General features: G+C 42.1%; 3 non-coding genes and 1 pseudogene across 3 annotated transcripts; all 4 read right to left on the reverse strand.

Moving 5' to 3' along the window:
* Positions 1 to 302: 302 nt before the first annotated feature.
* On the reverse strand, positions 303 to 493 carry LOC141213846 (U2 spliceosomal RNA). The gene has a single exon (XR_012283182.1). It is a non-coding gene; the product is annotated as a U2 spliceosomal RNA (small nuclear RNA).
* Positions 494 to 1,608: 1,115 nt separating this feature from the next.
* LOC141214095 (U2 spliceosomal RNA) lies at positions 1,609 to 1,802 on the reverse strand. The gene has a single exon (XR_012283421.1). It is a non-coding gene; the product is annotated as a U2 spliceosomal RNA (small nuclear RNA).
* A 6,070-nt stretch (positions 1,803 to 7,872) lies between these two features.
* On the reverse strand, positions 7,873 to 8,048 carry LOC141214077 (U2 spliceosomal RNA; annotated as a pseudogene).
* Positions 8,049 to 14,282: 6,234 nt separating this feature from the next.
* On the reverse strand, positions 14,283 to 14,476 carry LOC141214097 (U2 spliceosomal RNA). Its single transcript, XR_012283423.1, has one exon. It is a non-coding gene; the product is annotated as a U2 spliceosomal RNA (small nuclear RNA).
* Positions 14,477 to 16,972: the final 2,496 nt, after the last annotated feature.

Below are 16,972 nucleotides of genomic sequence, written 5' to 3' on the forward strand. Positions count from 1 at the left end.
CCTGTAGTTATTTAGGTGAAAGCTCCAAAATGCTTGCCTAATATGTCTGTTTATCCAAAAGGAAGTAAAAAGGGAGAGCTAGAAAGATAGCATTGCATCACATTACATGGCAATGCAATGCACAGTTGCTGAAGTTGAACCAAAATGAGCTTGTAATCTGGCTTCTGCAACTTTGAACATGAAAAATCCAATGAGGAGAAGAAAAGCAAAGCCAAAGAGTCCATCCCAAAATCCGACAAACAAGCAAAATGAACAAAAAACATTGAATTCAATTCTTTCTGATTTTAGAAACTGCATTAAAGAAGGGGTGCACCGGTCCTGGAGATACTGCAATACCAGGTCAATGCGTGGAGTGGACAGAGCAAGCTCTTTTTCCATCTCCCTGTTCTAAAAATCCATTTAATATATGGTCCCCAGATAGGGGACGTATCAGATATTAAACTGATAAGAACAGATACTACACTTGATCTTAGCCAAAAGGCCGAGAAGCGATAACCAGAATTGGTTTCAAACTACGGAGCCACCCAAGGATCCTGAAAAGTCCATTTGTGGAGATGAGCTCCTGGACTCCCATTAAGAAGACATGTTGTCAACCTCTAGATCCCTTACATGCCTGCACTTTTCGGCTTGCTGCTGCTGCAATCCACGCGTTTTAGATCTGCATAACTCCACCTCTTTAAACACAGCACCTTCACCCCCTGCTGTTCCCACCCGCCTCAACATCGTTGGAAGGGAGGAGAACCAATTAAGGCGGGGGGTGGGGTGGAACGAGCAGCTGTCTACCCTTAGCAGGAGGGCTCCTGATTACATACCTCTCCTGCTGCTGCTGCTGCTGGCTGTCCAGCAGCAGACTGAAGGTGGCTGCTGCTGTGCACAGGTATATAAAGGCTCAGAGCCTATTATGACACGCGCAGCCAGCGTTCCATTGCCACATTCCATCTACTGCAGGCAGGATACCTGGCTGGCTGAATGTCGCTGAGAAGCTCACAGAGACCGCCATAAGCAACAGTTTAACAGAATGCCACAGACTAATCAACCAAACTTTTTGGGTTGGGTTCTCTTTTATAGTCTGCAGGCATTAAATGAAAGAAGTCAGTGTTCCAGCAGAGGGAGACAACGTTTCAGAAAAGGCATTGTAGCAAACCAAAAAAGAAATTTTAAGCGCAGCAGAGTAACCAGCGCACATACCTGTTAGCTCAGGTGAGTTTAAAAGGCTGCTGTTGATAACAAGGGCATTTGCTAAATAGATGGTGTGTGTGCAACAATATACTGAAAGGTCAATTATATTGTGCAGCTTATCTCACCACCTGTAGTTATTTAGGTGAAAGCTCCAAAATGCTTGCCTAATATGTCTGTTTATCCAAAAGGAAGTAAAAAGGGAGAGCTAGAAAGATAGCATTGCATCACATTACATGGCAATGCAATGCACAGTTGCTGAAGTTGAACCAAAATGAGCTTGTAATCTGGCTTCTGCAACTTTGAACATGAAAAATCCAATGAGGAGAAGAAAAGCAAAGCCAAAGAGTCCATCCCAAAATCCGACAAACAAGCAAAATGAACAAAAAACATTGAATTCAATTCTTTCTGATTTTAGAAACTGCATTAAAGAAGGGGTGCACCGGTCCTGGAGATACTGCAATACCAGGTCAATGCGTGGAGTGGACAGAGCAAGCTCTTTTTCCATCTCCCTGTTCTAAAAATCCATTTAATATATGGTCCCCAGATAGGGGACATATCAGATATTAAACTGATAAGAACAGATTTTTTTCTTTTTCCTCAGATTAAGACCCACATTAATTTATGCATCATAGCGCATATTCACATAACGGGTTCTCAAATCATCATTCGGAAAACCAAAAACAAAATCCCAAAAAACACAACCCTGCAATTAACTGTTACTTACTGTAAGAAGTCCAATGTGAAAAGTTCCAGAGTGCTTCTGCTGCTGTCTCACCATACTTCTTTTTATCCAATAAATAGGCATAAAACAGTCTGGCAAGAAAAATCTTTCTGCATTCCATGGGGGAAAAAACAATCTTTTTAAAAATCACCAAATTCCGAACGTCCCATAAAACCTCTTTATATATGACAAAAATAATCCAGCTTGCCCGCTTCCTTTGCGAGTACTTAAAATCTTGACCTATTAAAATCCTTTCAAAATCGAAACAATGAAAACCAACTAAAGCAACAAACATACGTGACAACAAGGTAAAAACTTTTTTAGCAAAAAAACAGTCCCAAAAAATATGCTGTATTGTTTCCACCTTATTGCAACCTTCCCTAGGACATAGTTCTTGAACCTTTATCCCCCGGTCATTCAAAAAAGCCCTTGTTGGCAAGCATCCATGCAACGCCATCCAGTTTACATCCTTCTGTCTGTTGCTGATTCCACGCAGGAAAAAAAGCTTCCACACCTGTCCAGACTGTGCATTATTACAAAACGGCACATCACATAACATCTCCTTCTTCTCAATACCTGAGACAATCAGTTTTTTGTCCGGTCTAACCATGGAGCTTATCCCATTTTGATCATAGAAGGACCTAAGCACCACATAAAAAAACGGTATCACAAACGAAACTGGTTTTCTTAAATCCTTCTCACACCAGCTCCATTTCTGGAAAAGCCGTCCTGCTAAATATTTGCACATGTCCGCAGTCCTGTTATTGCACTGGGATAATTTATAAATGTTCAAAAAATAATGCATTCTTAAAAATAAGTCAATGTTAGGAAAATCACAACCCCCATTTTCCACAGAACACATAACCATTCCTCTTCTTAGTTTCTCCATTTTGGATCCCCAAAAAAACACAAACAGTTTCCTTGTCACTCTCTTTGTCCAAAGCACAGCAGGTGGGAAAATCAAAGCAGTGTACAGCAGAAGCGGGAGAATCACAGACTTGATTACCAGCACTTTCCCTCTCAGCGACAGGTTCCTTAGTTTCCAAAAGTTCAACTTCTGATCCATTTTGTCTTCTAGAATCTTCAGGCTGCTTTTCCCTTTCAGTTCCTTCTCAAAGATGACACCAAGAACCTCAATTTCCTCCCTACTCTCCACTCCTGCCACGTTAACCTCAACCTGCCTCCCAAAGTTACAAAGCTGGCACTTTCCCCAATTCACCGCCATACCAGCCACACAACAAAAAATCCTTACGTGCAAATTCACTCTATTGAGATCCGCCTGTGAACCACAAGTAAAAACAATATCATCCATATAACTTAAAGACTTGACTGGACCCCCGGATCCCCCAGGAATAAAAACACCAGCCACACACTTGTCAACTTGCACACTTTTTAAAAGGGCCTCCACCACACAGATAAAAAGAATTGGTGACAGGGGACAACCCTGCCTAACTCCCGATAAAATATTAAAACTGGAACTCACATGCCCATTAACTAAAATCTGGCTACTGACCCCACAATAAAAACTCTTAATGACCATCAATAATTTATCCGGAACACCAAGGTGACTTAAAGCAGAGAACAAAAATCTATGTGATATTTTATCAAAGGCTTTCTCCAGGTCCACCGACTGTAACAAAAGAGCATTCTTATTCAAATTAGCCTGATAAATTAAGTCTCTTAGAAGCAGCAAATTATCTGAAATTTTCCTACCAGGCACTGCACATGCCTGATACTCCCCCACCATATCACCTATCACATCTGCCAGTCTACCAGCCACAATTTTAGAAATAATTTTGTAATCACTGTTTAACAATGTTATGGGCCTCCAATTTTTAATATCCCTCATGTCCCCTTTCTTATGAATCAGCGTAACAATCCCCCTACGCATAGAAACCGATAAAATCCCATGAGTAAAACCATATTGCACCACCCGGGAAAACTCCACACCTATAATATCCCAAAATCTAACATAAAATTCAGCAGGAAGACCATCACAGCCTGGCGTCTTGCCTTTCGCCAAGCCATCCACTGCCCGTCTAATTTCATCTTTCCCAACCTCCTCACTTAAAAACCCAATTTTCTCCTCAGGAATATTATTAGTTAATACTTTGCAATAATCATTAATTTCCGCATCACTGGCTCTACTATCGTTAGAGAAGAGTGTTTCATAAAAGGAAAGAATACTGCCAATCATCTCATCCCCAGATACCTCCCCTGCAGGAGAAAAAACAGACTTAAAAACCCCTTTAGGTTTAAAACATTTTTTAAAAAAGTATCTCGAACATTGCTCATTTTCCTCCATGTGCTTTATTTTTGCCTTAAACATAATAGTCTTCCCTTTTTCAATAAGTATCTTCTTCAGTTCGTCCTTCAAATCTGCAATCTCTTTATCCACCTCCATCCCCGCTCTCTTAAACTTATGGAGTACTTCCAATTTTGAAATAACAGCAGCATCATGATCCCTTTTGGCTTTCGCTCTCCTAAAACACACCCCTTTAAAATAACATGCAAATTTCTCCTTAGCCCAGTCCCACCACTCTAGCAAATCTTTAAAAAGGTGCTGTTCAGACACACAAGACAAAAACACTTTATTAAAACCAACCTTAACACTCTCCTCTTCCAGCAGGCTTACGTTCAGCTTCCAGAGTCCCTTTCCAAAAGCCAGGGACTCAGCTATACACAGATCTACCACTATCATCTTGTGGTCAGAAAAAGTCGTCATCACGTGGTTGCACTTGGCCACCTTAATCCCTTCAGACATAAAAACATAGTCAATTCGGGAAACACTACGTCCACTATCTGATATGTATGTGAACTTATCACTTGGCCCAACCATCAGACCAGCATCCGTGTAGCGTAAATCCTGCACAATCTGATTTAAAATATTAGACGTAACATCAGTCCTACCTTCCGTAGAGCTCTTACGATCTTTTGCGGATCTGACACAATTAAAATCTCCAGCCACTATAGTGAAGTCTCTGCCTGGTAAAAACAACTTTAGAGACTCCAAAAACCCAACTCTTGCTTGTTTATCAGCAGGGGCATAAACATTAAAAACCCGTACCCGCTGACCTAAAAAATCCACTAATAAAAACAAACATCTCCCAGGTATGATTACTTTAAACTCTAAAACCTTTAGACTGGAATTACACAGTAAAATGCCCACCCCTTCATTCCTGTTTTCTGAGCATGGGGACCAAAAAGATTGCCCCTTATTCCACTCACTCTCATGCGGGGCAGATTTAATTACACATTCCTGCAGACAGACAATATCTGCATTCACACTCTCAATGTACTCCAGTATCCCTGCTCTCCTACAAGCAGAACCAATCCCTCGTACATTCAGAGAAGCAACACACAACGCCATCATAACAACAGGAAAAAATCTCCACCATACCCGATCCATCATGAACCAGGAGAAAACCCACTCCTGCCACCCACTTTTCTACGTATATCAGGCGACTCAGAACTCGAGTCCCTGTTAGAATAACCTGGTCTTAGGGAGACTGGATCTTCCTGCCCCCCAGACCAACACCCCTCCACCTTACTTCTTTTAATCACGGAGGCATAACTCTCCTCCTTGCCATCATCTTCCTCCTCATTTTCACTCCAATCACTGTTAACCCTATCACGCTGCTGAGGGGTTATAGTTCCATCCGAATCAGAATCCTCCTCCTCCAAAACCTCCATTTCCTCACCCCCATCTCTTCCCAAAACAGGATTCACTGACTCCGCCATATTAGACAAATCCATCCCATCACCCGGGCCATGCACATCAGCTACTTTGTTTATTACTTCCAGCCCCTCCCTCAAACCAACTTTCTTCTGGCTCCGCCCCTTTTCCTCCATCTTGGGCACCGCATGGTCTCTTCCCCTACCACCATCTTGTTTTTGGCTTTCCCCCTCTGAGTCTGAGCCTTCGCCCTCCTCCCCACTTTCCTGCCGAGTCTTCTTCTGCCTCTCTTCAGCGTCCACCTGTGACCTAGGAATCTGAGCCCACAATCTACATTTCCTTGCAAGGTGATCTGCATGTCCACACAAATCACACACCTTATTCATTGGGCAACCACTTGCAACATGCCCAGATTTCCCACAACCTCTACAAACATCACCTTGCACTGGACAATCTTTCTGAACATGTCCAAACTCATGACACTTCCTACAATATTCCATCTGTCCATTATAAAAACAAAATCCCCTTTCTCCTCCGATAGAAAACTGTGCAGGAATGCTCTTGGCACCCCCAATAGCTCTATCATCCGGTCTCAGTTTTACAACATATCTCCTCTTGCCATTTAGATAATTGTATTTGTTCTTCATTCTTCCCAAAAATTTAACCTCACTACAATACCGAGCTAAAAAATTGGAAACAGTCTCATCCGGAACTTTAGGGTTATACATGTGCACAACCACATACTTATATGTCTGCTGGAACAGAGGTTCCAGTGCAATAAACTCTAGGCATTTCAATTCCTTTTCTTCCTTCATTCGTACCAACTCCATGTAGACTCTCTGGCAAATACTCAAAGAAACAAAAGTGATATCATAAATTCCTTGTTTCGGAAAATCCTGCAGTGCCAATACATCCGTTACCTTCAAGCCATTAATGTTCTTCAAGACATCAACGCAAACTTGGTCCAAACCGATTTCTCCTTCATGACCTGCAGCCACCTTCAGACGGACCGAGTCCTCTAATCCACGTGTTTTCTCCACCATTTTTACAGCAGATAAACACAATCGCCGCTCAATCGCACACTAGGGCCCCACAAGGGGGAAACCCAGTCACAACTGCCCTCCAAACAACACCAGCAGCAGAAAACCACCACTGATCTTGCCAAAAGGCCGAGAAGCGATAACCAGAATTGGTTTCAAACTACGGAGCCACCCAAGGATCCTGAAAAGTCCATTTGTGGAGATGAGCTACTGGACTCCCGTTAAGAAGACATGTTGTCAACCTCTAGATCCCTTACATGCCTGCACTTTTCGGCTTGCTGCTGCTGCAATCCACGCGTTTTAGATCTGCATAACTCCACCTCTTTAAACACAGCACCTTCACCCCCTGCTGTTCCCACCTGCCTCAACACCGTTGGAAGGGAGGAGAACCAATTAAGGCGGGGGGTGGGGTGGAACGAGCAGCTGTCTACCCTTAGCAGGAGGGCTCCTGATTACATACCTCTCCTGCTGCTGCTGCTGCTGGCTGTCCAGCAGCAGACTGAAGGTGGCTGCTGCTGTGCACAGGTATATAAAGGCTCAGAGCCTATTATGACACGCGCAGCCAGCGTTCCATTGCCACATTCCATCTACTGCAGGCAGGATACCTGGCTGGCTGAATGTCGCTGAGAAGCTCACAGAGACCGCCATAAGCAACAGTTTAACAGAATGCCACAGACTAATCAACCAAACTTTTTGGGTTGGGTTCTCTTTTATAGTCTGCAGGCATTAAATGAAAGAAGTCAGTGTTCCAGCAGAAGGAGACAACGTTTCAGAAAAGGCATTGTAGCAAACCAAAAAAGAAATTTTAAGCGCAGCAGAGTAACCAGCACACATACCTGTTAGCTCAGGTGAGTTTAAAAGGCTGCTGTTGATAACAAGGGCATTTGCTAAATAGATGGTGTGTGTGCAACAATATACTGAAAGGTCAATTATACTGTGCAGCTTATCTCACCACCTGTAGTTATTTAGGTGAAAGCTCCAAAATGCTTGCCTAATATGTCTGTTTATCCAAAAGGAAGTAAAAAGGGAGAGCTAGAAAGATAGCATTGCATCACATTACATGGCAATGCAATGCACAGTTGCTGAAGTTGAACCAAAATGAGCTTGTAATCTGGCTTCTGCAACTTTGAACATGAAAAATCCAATGAGGAGAAGAAAAGCAAAGCCAAAGAGTCCATCCCAAAATCCGACAAACAAGCAAAATGAACAAAAAACATTGAATTCAATTCTTTCTGATTTTAGAAACTGCATTAAAGAAGGGGTGCACCGGTCCTGGAGATACTGCAATACCAGGTCAATGCGTGGAGTGGACAGAGCAAGCTCTTTTTCCATCTCCCTGTTCTAAAAATCCATTTAATATATGGTCCCCAGATAGGGGACGTATCAGATATTAAACTGATAAGAACAGATTTTGCGTTTATATTTAAAATATCGTAGTCTTTATCTTTTCTTCAGAGCTTTAAAATAACATCTTCCATAGGTGATAGTTCCATATACTCAGGGCTCTTTTCTTTCCAAGCTTCTTCATATCCATTAGGTAGTACATATAAATTTCACTTAATGCCAGTCTTATACAATCCTTGACTTCTATATAGTCTCTTTTAAACAACAATATGTTTCTGGTCTTCCATAGAGCACTTTTAACACAACTCAAAGTGCACCATAAAACTCTCTCTTTTTCTTTCGTCATGTTTGGTAAAATCCCATATAAAACCACTTCATGGCTTAAAAAATTAAGACCAGATAAAAATTTTAAAAGCTCACCACAGTCTTTCCACACTTGCTGTGCAAAATCACAATTCCAAATAAGGTGCATAGTAGTCTCATCATTATTGCACTGATGCCTCGGGCAGGTTTGTATAGTGCTAAGTCTTCTTTTATACTGGAAATCACGAGTCGGTAAACATTCCTGCACAATCATCCAAGCTAAGTCTTTATGTTGATTCATCAGGTAAGGTGCATTTGTTAAATTCCATATTTTAGTGACTCTGCTATATGAATAATGGCTTATGGGCGTCAAAGTTTCTTTCTTTTTTAATTGCTGCAGCAGCTTCCTTGCATTCTTCAATGTCTCCATCTCAAAAGAATCTAGGCCATATAATCTGATAACTTTCTCCAGGATGGCATATTGTTGTGGAGGTGATAACAACACTGGGCTTGTTAAAGAAATGGATATCCACTTTCGCCTCCTAAAAATGTGGCCAGCTGCATATCTTAAAAAATGTGCCCAAGGGCTTGAAGCAAACATATATTTAAAACAGAGGCTAAAAAACTTGGAGTATAAAAACAGTTTGACGTTGGGAACATCCTTACCACCAAGGTGGTGCATCTTGTACATTGTTTCTCTCTTTACCTTTTCGAACTTAGAGTTCCACACAAATTCAAACAGCATTCTCTGTAATCTTCTCGCTGTAAGGTCACTTGGGGGATAAACATAACTGAGATATAACATGACAGGAAGCAGAAGGGCCTTAATAATTAAAACTTTACCTTCGATTGTTAATTTTCTTAATTTCCAAAAGTCAATCTTCTTTTGTATTTTGTCCCTTACTCCATCCCAGCTCTTCATTCCATCATTCTGTCGATCAAAAATCACGCCCAGAATTTTAATCTTCTCTGACTGCATCGGGAGATCAGGGATGGACACATCCGCCCAATTGCCACGGACAAAACAATCACATTTCTCAATGTTTAACTTAAAACCTGAGGCTTCACAAAAAAAATTGGTCGTTCTTATAGCTCTCCTGAGAGCGGCAGGTGATGAACAAAAAATAGTAATATCATCCATGTAGCCCATTACCTTCACATCTCTTCCATGTCCTCCAGGGATAGGGACACCTTTAATCACTTTATCCTCTCGTAGCATAGATAAAAGAGGCTCTATTGCACATATAAATAGCACTGGGGACAAAGGGCAGCCTTGCTTCACACCTGAATGCAAAAACACTTCATTAGACAAAAATCCATTGATTAAAATTTTACTAAAAGAGTTCTTATATAAAAGTGCCACTTGCTTGATAAAAATTTCAGGGAAGCCCATTTTTTTTAAAACCAACCATAAAAAACAATGAGAGACACGATCAAAAGCCTTTTGAAAATCCAACGATAAAATTGCTAAGTCTTGCTTCCTGGATTGCTGGTACCATATGACATCGCGGATGGTATTGAGATGCTCCGCAACTCCTCTTCCTGGCACCCCACATACCTGGTCTTCATAAATAACTTTGGATAAAACTTTTTTAAAACGGTTCACTAAAATTTTGGACATCAACTTGTAATCAACATTCAACAGTGTGATTGGTCTCCAGTTTGCCAGATGGGATTTGGCTCCTTTTTTAAAAATCAGGGAGACCAGACCACTTCTCCAAGATATAGGCAGGATATCACACTTAAAAGCTTCTTTGATTACTAAAAACAAGTCGGGTTTTAAAAAATTCCAAAATTCACGATAAAATTCAACAGGCAAACCGTCAGAACCAGGGGTTTTCCCATAGGAAAAACTTTTGATAGCAGCATCTACTTCCGACAAGGTGACTTCAGTGCATAACAATTCTTGGTCTTCGCGGCTCAGACTATTTTTTAATGAATTAAGGGCATCTTCAGTAAAAGACTGGTCTATAGTTTTCTCATTAAAAAGCTGCTGATAAAACTGGTGAGCTTGGTTGAGCATACCTTCAGTTGTAGTTTCACCCTCTAATTCTGTTATCATTTCCTTAGCAGCAACTACTTTTTTAAAAAAAAATCTTGAGCACTTTTCATTTTTCTCCATCACTTCAATTTTTGAGTTATAAATTATTTCCTTACCCTTCGACTCTATACTCTTTTTAATTTCTTTTTTTGTTGCTTCAATTAAATCGTCCATTTCAAGTCCCACATCTCTTAGTTGATAACAGGTCTGCAATTTAGTAATAAGCCTTTTATGCCAAGCGGACTTTTCTCTTGCATTGGCTATGCTGACCTTGATAAAAAAACTTTTTATCTTCATCTTGCTGTATTCCCACCATTCTAGCAGAGTTAAAAATTTTTGTTGTTTTGTTCTTAAATAATTAAAAAACGCTTTAAAATCTGTTCTTACCTTAGGATCTTGTAACAATGTTGTATTTAGCCTCCAAACTCCTCTTGCCTTGACAAGCCCAGGTAATTCTAACTCTGATAGCAACATCTTATGATCTGAAAAAATGTTTGGGATTAAGACAACAGATTTGACATTCACATATTGGGACATGAAAATAAAATCAATACGAGATTTAGAAGAAGAGTTCTCCCAAGTATAACCGGGATCATTACTACGGATCTCTTTCCAGGAGTCTCTAAGAAAAAAATCAGTTAACAAATCCTTTAGTTGTTTCTCTGTTTTGTCTTTTTTAGGAACGGTGGAACTCCCGCTTCTCCCTTCACCAGGCAAGACACAATTGAAATCCCCACAGAACATCAGAGGCGATGAACCAGGTAGGTAATATTGCACATCTTCAAACAACTGATGTCTCTCTTCCTTCACCGGAGAAGCATAAATGTTCAAAAGTCTAAAGTCCACACCTTTAAAACTAATATTTAAGAAAAGAGCACGTCCAGAAGAAATGTCCACAAAAGAGTTGATTTTAAAGTCATACGACCTAAACAGCACTCCAATGCCAGAGGAACGATTTTCATTATCTCCGGACCAGATAGAGGGCCCATGAGGCCAATCTTTTCTTAAATCTGCATAATTCATATCAAAGTCAATGTTACATTCTTGCAAACAAAAGACATCACAGTCCACTGTTGACAGGTAGGAAAACAAAGCAGCCCTTCTTGTAGAGCCCCTTATACTCCTCACATTGAGCGAGGCTACTTTAATTGATGAGGTCATGATAGGTTAGTTCAGGTCACACTACTGTCAGAATCAGACATAAAGCCCACCGATGTTAACGGGCTCTGCACTTCTGAGTCCGAAAAAGAAATGTTTATAGGGTCTGAAGGCCTTGGCTCCTCAGGAGGGGCAGCGGGAGCCATTGGCTTGTATTGCAGAAGACTTGGTTTTAATGGACACTTCTTGGAAGTCTCCCTGGCCACATTCTCATCAGACCTATCATCTGTTTTCCTTTTCCTACGAGTTTCCAGCTCCATTGCTTCTTCCTCCGAGCTAAATGTCCCGATTTCAGCAGAGGGACTCCCCTCCACCACCATATCACCCGGATCAGAATCAGCAGCCCAGTCCTTAGATGAAGCTTCCCTCCTCTCAGGACGGACAGGTTTCTCAGCTGGAGGTTTCTGCATAGACGTGGGCTTATGCGCAGCAGGAATAGGAGAACTGGCAGGTTTTCCCTGTGCAGCAGGCACTGAAGTGCTTGTGGACCCGCCTACAGGGGGTTGTGTTCGCACAGTAGATACAGGAGCACCGGTGGGACCCCCCTTAGCAGCAGGAGCAGGAGGGTTGGTTGGCTTCCTCTGTGCAGCAGGTGCAGACGTACCACCTGATGTACTAGCAGGCTTGGTCTGTGGAGCAGGTACTGGAGAGCTAGAAGACTGCCCCCGCGCTGTAGACGCACCCGCAGGAGCAGGAACAGCAGAGGGTTGCCTCTGCCCCCCGGGAGCAGATGGAGGCACACGGGCAGGTTGCTTTGCCAGCGTTTCAGCATAGGTTTCCGCCTTTTTCTTCAAAGGACACTCCCGGAAGGAGTGACCTGGGACCCGGCAGATGTTGCACACCATCTCATTGGTACAGTCCATTGTGGCATGTCCATGCTTGTAGCACTTCTTACAGATTGCCACCTCCTCCTTGCAGTTCTCATAAGTGTGACCGAAACACATGCATTTCCGGCAGAAGAGGGGCATGTCCGGGTAGAAGAGGCGCCCCCGCTCCCTACCGATCAGGAAACTTGACGGAGGATGACGCTGACCACCAATGCCATTTGGATCTTCACAAAATTTAACAAAAAATTTATGCTTTCCCGTCCAGAGGTTTTCCTCATTCATGACCTTGTGGGAATACCGCAGTTCTGGGAAATAGTTTTGAAGAAAGCAAATAATATTAACTAAGGGAACATGAGGGTTGCTCATCTGAACCACGAGCGGCTTCTCTCCACCGGAGTAAAGGATGACAAAGGTGAGTCCTTTAAGATCCTCATCTGAAAGGTGCAGGTGAATCTGGCGGAAGAGGTTCTGGCACGCATACTCCGACTCCAGAGTCAAAGTGAAGGAACCGGGGCGATCTTGAAGGGCCAGGATGTCTTCCCTCTTTACTCCTAGGATCTCCAGCAGCACTCTCCTCACGAAAAACTTCAAGGTCAACTTCTCCTTGGATGCATCGTCCACTTCGATCTTGAAAGAGTTCTTGATGCGAAGGTCACCAGCTCTGGCATAGCGCACTGCGGCCGCTACTGCTGATGCCATCTTCAAAAGGTAGATAGGGTCGATCGCCTTCTTGGTTTCTTTGCGTATCTGCCCCCTAAAGCAGCATGAGGCTTAAGACGGCTTTTACACCGCCGATGCCTCAAGGCCAAGGGCACGATTGGCTTAGAATCCTTCTGGCAAGATGTGGTATCTTAGCCAAAAGGCCGAGAAGCGATAACCAGAATTGGTTTCAAACTACGGAGCCACCCAAGGATCCTGAAAAGTCCATTTGTGGAGATGAGCTCCTGGACTCCCGTTAAGAAGACATGTTGTCAACCTCTAGATCCCTTACATGCCTGCACTTTTCGGCTTGCTGCTGCTGCAATCCACGCGTTTTAGATCTGCATAACTCCACCTCTTTAAACACAGCACCTTCACCCCCTGCTGTTCCCACCCGCCTCAACACCGTTGGAAGGGAGGAGAACCAATTAAGGCGGGGGGTGGGGTGGAACGAGCAGCTGTCTACCCTTAGCAGGAGGGCTCCTGATTACATACCTCTCCTGCTGCTGCTGCTGCTGCTGGCTGTCCAGCAGCAGACTGAAGGTGGCTGCTGCTGTGCACAGGTATATAAAGGCTCAGAGCCTATTATGACACGCGCAGCCAGCGTTCCATTGCCACATTCCATCTACTGCAGGCAGGATACCTGGCTGGCTGAATGTCGCTGAGAAGCTCACAGAGACCGCCATAAGCAACAGTTTAACAGAATGCCACAGACTAATCAACCAAACTTTTTGGGTTGGGTTCTCTTTTATAGTCTGCAGGCATTAAATGAAAGAAGTCAGTGTTCCAGCAGAGGGAGACAACGTTTCAGAAAAGGCATTGTAGCAAACCAAAAAAGAAATTTTAAGCGCAGCAGAGTAACCAGCGCACATACCTGTTAGCTCAGGTGAGTTTAAAAGGCTGCTGTTGATAACAAGGGCATTTGCTAAATAGATGGTGTGTGTGCAACAATATACTGAAAGGTCAATTATATTGTGCAGCTTATCTCACCACCTGTAGTTATTTAGGTGAAAGCTCCAAAATGCTTGCCTAATATGTCTGTTTATCCAAAAGGAAGTAAAAAGGGAGAGCTAGAAAGATAGCATTGCATCACATTACATGGCAATGCAATGCACAGTTGCTGAAGTTGAACCAAAATGAGCTTGTAATCTGGCTTCTGCAACTTTGAACATGAAAAATCCAATGAGGAGAAGAAAAGCAAAGCCAAAGAGTCCATCCCAAAATCCGACAAACAAGCAAAATGAACAAAAAACATTGAATTCAATTCTTTCTGATTTTAGAAACTGCATTAAAGAAGGGGTGCACCGGTCCTGGAGATACTGCAATACCAGGTCAATGCGTGGAGTGGACAGAGCAAGCTCTTTTTCCATCTCCCTGTTCTAAAAATCCATTTAATATATGGTCCCCAGATAGGGGACATATCAGATATTAAACTGATAAGAACAGATTTTTTTCTTTTTCCTCAGATTAAGACCCACATTAATTTATGCATCATAGCGCATATTCACATAACGGGTTCTCAAATCATCATTCGGAAAACCAAAAACAAAATCCCAAAAAACACAACCCTGCAATTAACTGTTACTTACTGTAAGAAGTCCAATGTGAAAAGTTCCAGAGTGCTTCTGCTGCTGTCTCACCATACTTCTTTTTATCCAATAAATAGGCATAAAACAGTCTGGCAAGAAAAATCTTTCTGCATTCCATGGGGGAAAAAACAATCTTTTTAAAAATCACCAAATTCCGAACGTCCCATAAAACCTCTTTATATATGACAAAAATAATCCAGCTTGCCCGCTTCCTTTGCGAGTACTTAAAATCTTGACCTATTAAAATCCTTTCAAAATCGAAACAATGAAAACCAACTAAAGCAACAAACATACGTGACAACAAGGTAAAAACTTTTTTAGCAAAAAAACAGTCCCAAAGAATATGCTGTATTGTTTCCACCTTATTGCAACCTTCCCTAGGACATAGTTCTTGAACCTTTATCCCCCGGTCATTCAAAAAAGCCCTTGTTGGCAAGCATCCATGCAACGCCATCCAGTTTACATCCTTCTGTCTGTTGCTGATTCCACGCAGGAAAAAAAGCTTCCACACCTGTCCAGACTGTGCATTATTACAAAACGGCACATCACATAACATCTCCTTCTTCTTAATACCTGAGACAATCAGTTTTTTGTCCGGTCTAACCATGGAGCTTATCCCATTTTGATCATAGAAGGACCTAAGCACCACATAAAAAAACGGTATCACAAACGAAACTGGTTTTCTTAAATCCTTCTCACACCAGCTCCATTTCTGGAAAAGCCGTCCTGCTAAATATTTGCACATGTCCGCAGTCCTGTTATTGCACTGGGATAATTTATAAATGTTCAAAAAATAATGCATTCTTAAAAATAAGTCAATGTTAGGAAAATCACAACCCCCATTTTCCACAGAACACATAACCATTCCTCTTCTTAGTTTCTCCATTTTGGATCCCCAAAAAAACACAAACAGTTTCCTTGTCACTCTCTTTGTCCAAAGCACAGCAGGTGGGAAAATCAAAGCAGTGTACAGCAGAAGCGGGAGAATCACAGACTTGATTACCAGCACTTTCCCTCTCAGCGACAGGTTCCTTAGTTTCCAAAAGTTCAACTTCTGATCCATTTTGTCTTCTAGAATCTTCAGGCTGCTTTTCCCTTTCAGTTCCTTCTCAAAGATGACACCAAGAACCTCAATTTCCTCCCTACTCTCCACTCCTGCCACGTTAACCTCAACCTGCCTCCCAAAGTTACAAAGCTGGCACTTTCCCCAATTCACCGCCATACCAGCCACACAACAAAAAATCCTTACGTGCAAATTCACTCTATTGAGATCCGCCTGTGAACCACAAGTAAAAACAATATCATCCATATAACTTAAAGACTTGACTGGACCCCCGGATCCCCCAGGAATAAAAACACCAGCCACACACTTGTCAACTTGCACACTTTTTAAAAGGGCCTCCACCACACAGATAAAAAGAATTGGTGACAGGGGACAACCCTGCCTAACTCCCGATAAAATATTAAAACTGGAACTCACATGCCCATTAACTAAAATCTGGCTACTGACCCCACAATAAAAACTCTTAATGACCATCAATAATTTATCCGGAACACCAAGGTGACTTAAAGCAGAGAACAAAAATCTATGTGATATTTTATCAAAGGCTTTCTCCAGGTCCACCGACTGTAACAAAAGAGCATTCTTATTCAAATTAGCCTGATAAATTAAGTCTCTTAGAAGCAGCAAATTATCTGAAATTTTCCTACCAGGCACTGCACATGCCTGATACTCCCCCACCATATCACCTATCACATCTGCCAGTCTACCAGCCACAATTTTAGAAATAATTTTGTAATCACTGTTTAACAATGTTATGGGCCTCCAATTTTTAATATCCCTCATGTCCCCTTTCTTATGAATCAGCGTAACAATCCCCCTACGCATAGAAACCGATAAAATCCCATGAGTAAAACCATATTGCACCACCCGGGAAAACTCCACACCTATAATATCCCAAAATCTAACATAAAATTCAGCAGGAAGACCATCACAGCCTGGCGTCTTGCCTTTCGCCAAGCCATCCACTGCCCGTCTAATTTCATCTTTCCCAACCTCCTCACTTAAAAACCCAATTTTCTCCTCAGGAATATTATTAGTTAATACTTTGCAATAATCATTAATTTCCGCATCACTGGCTCTACTATCGTTAGAGAAGAGTGTTTCATAAAAGGAAAGAATACAGCCAGTCATCTCATCCCCAGATACCTCCCCTGCAGGAGAAAAAACAGACTTAAAAACCCCTTTAGGTTTAAAACATTTTTTAAAAAAGTATCTCGAACATTGCTCATTTTCCTCCATGTGCTTTATTTTTGCCTTAAACATAATAGTCTTCCCTTTTTCAATAAGTATCTTCTTCAGTTCGTCCTTCAAATCTGCAATCTCTTTATCCAC

This window comes from Phyllobates terribilis, unplaced genomic scaffold (assembly GCF_046119375.1).
Source record: "Phyllobates terribilis strain yellow unplaced genomic scaffold, ASM4611937v1 Scaffold_213__1_contigs__length_3403324, whole genome shotgun sequence".
In the NCBI taxonomy this organism is placed as follows: domain Eukaryota; kingdom Metazoa; phylum Chordata; class Amphibia; order Anura; family Dendrobatidae; genus Phyllobates; species Phyllobates terribilis.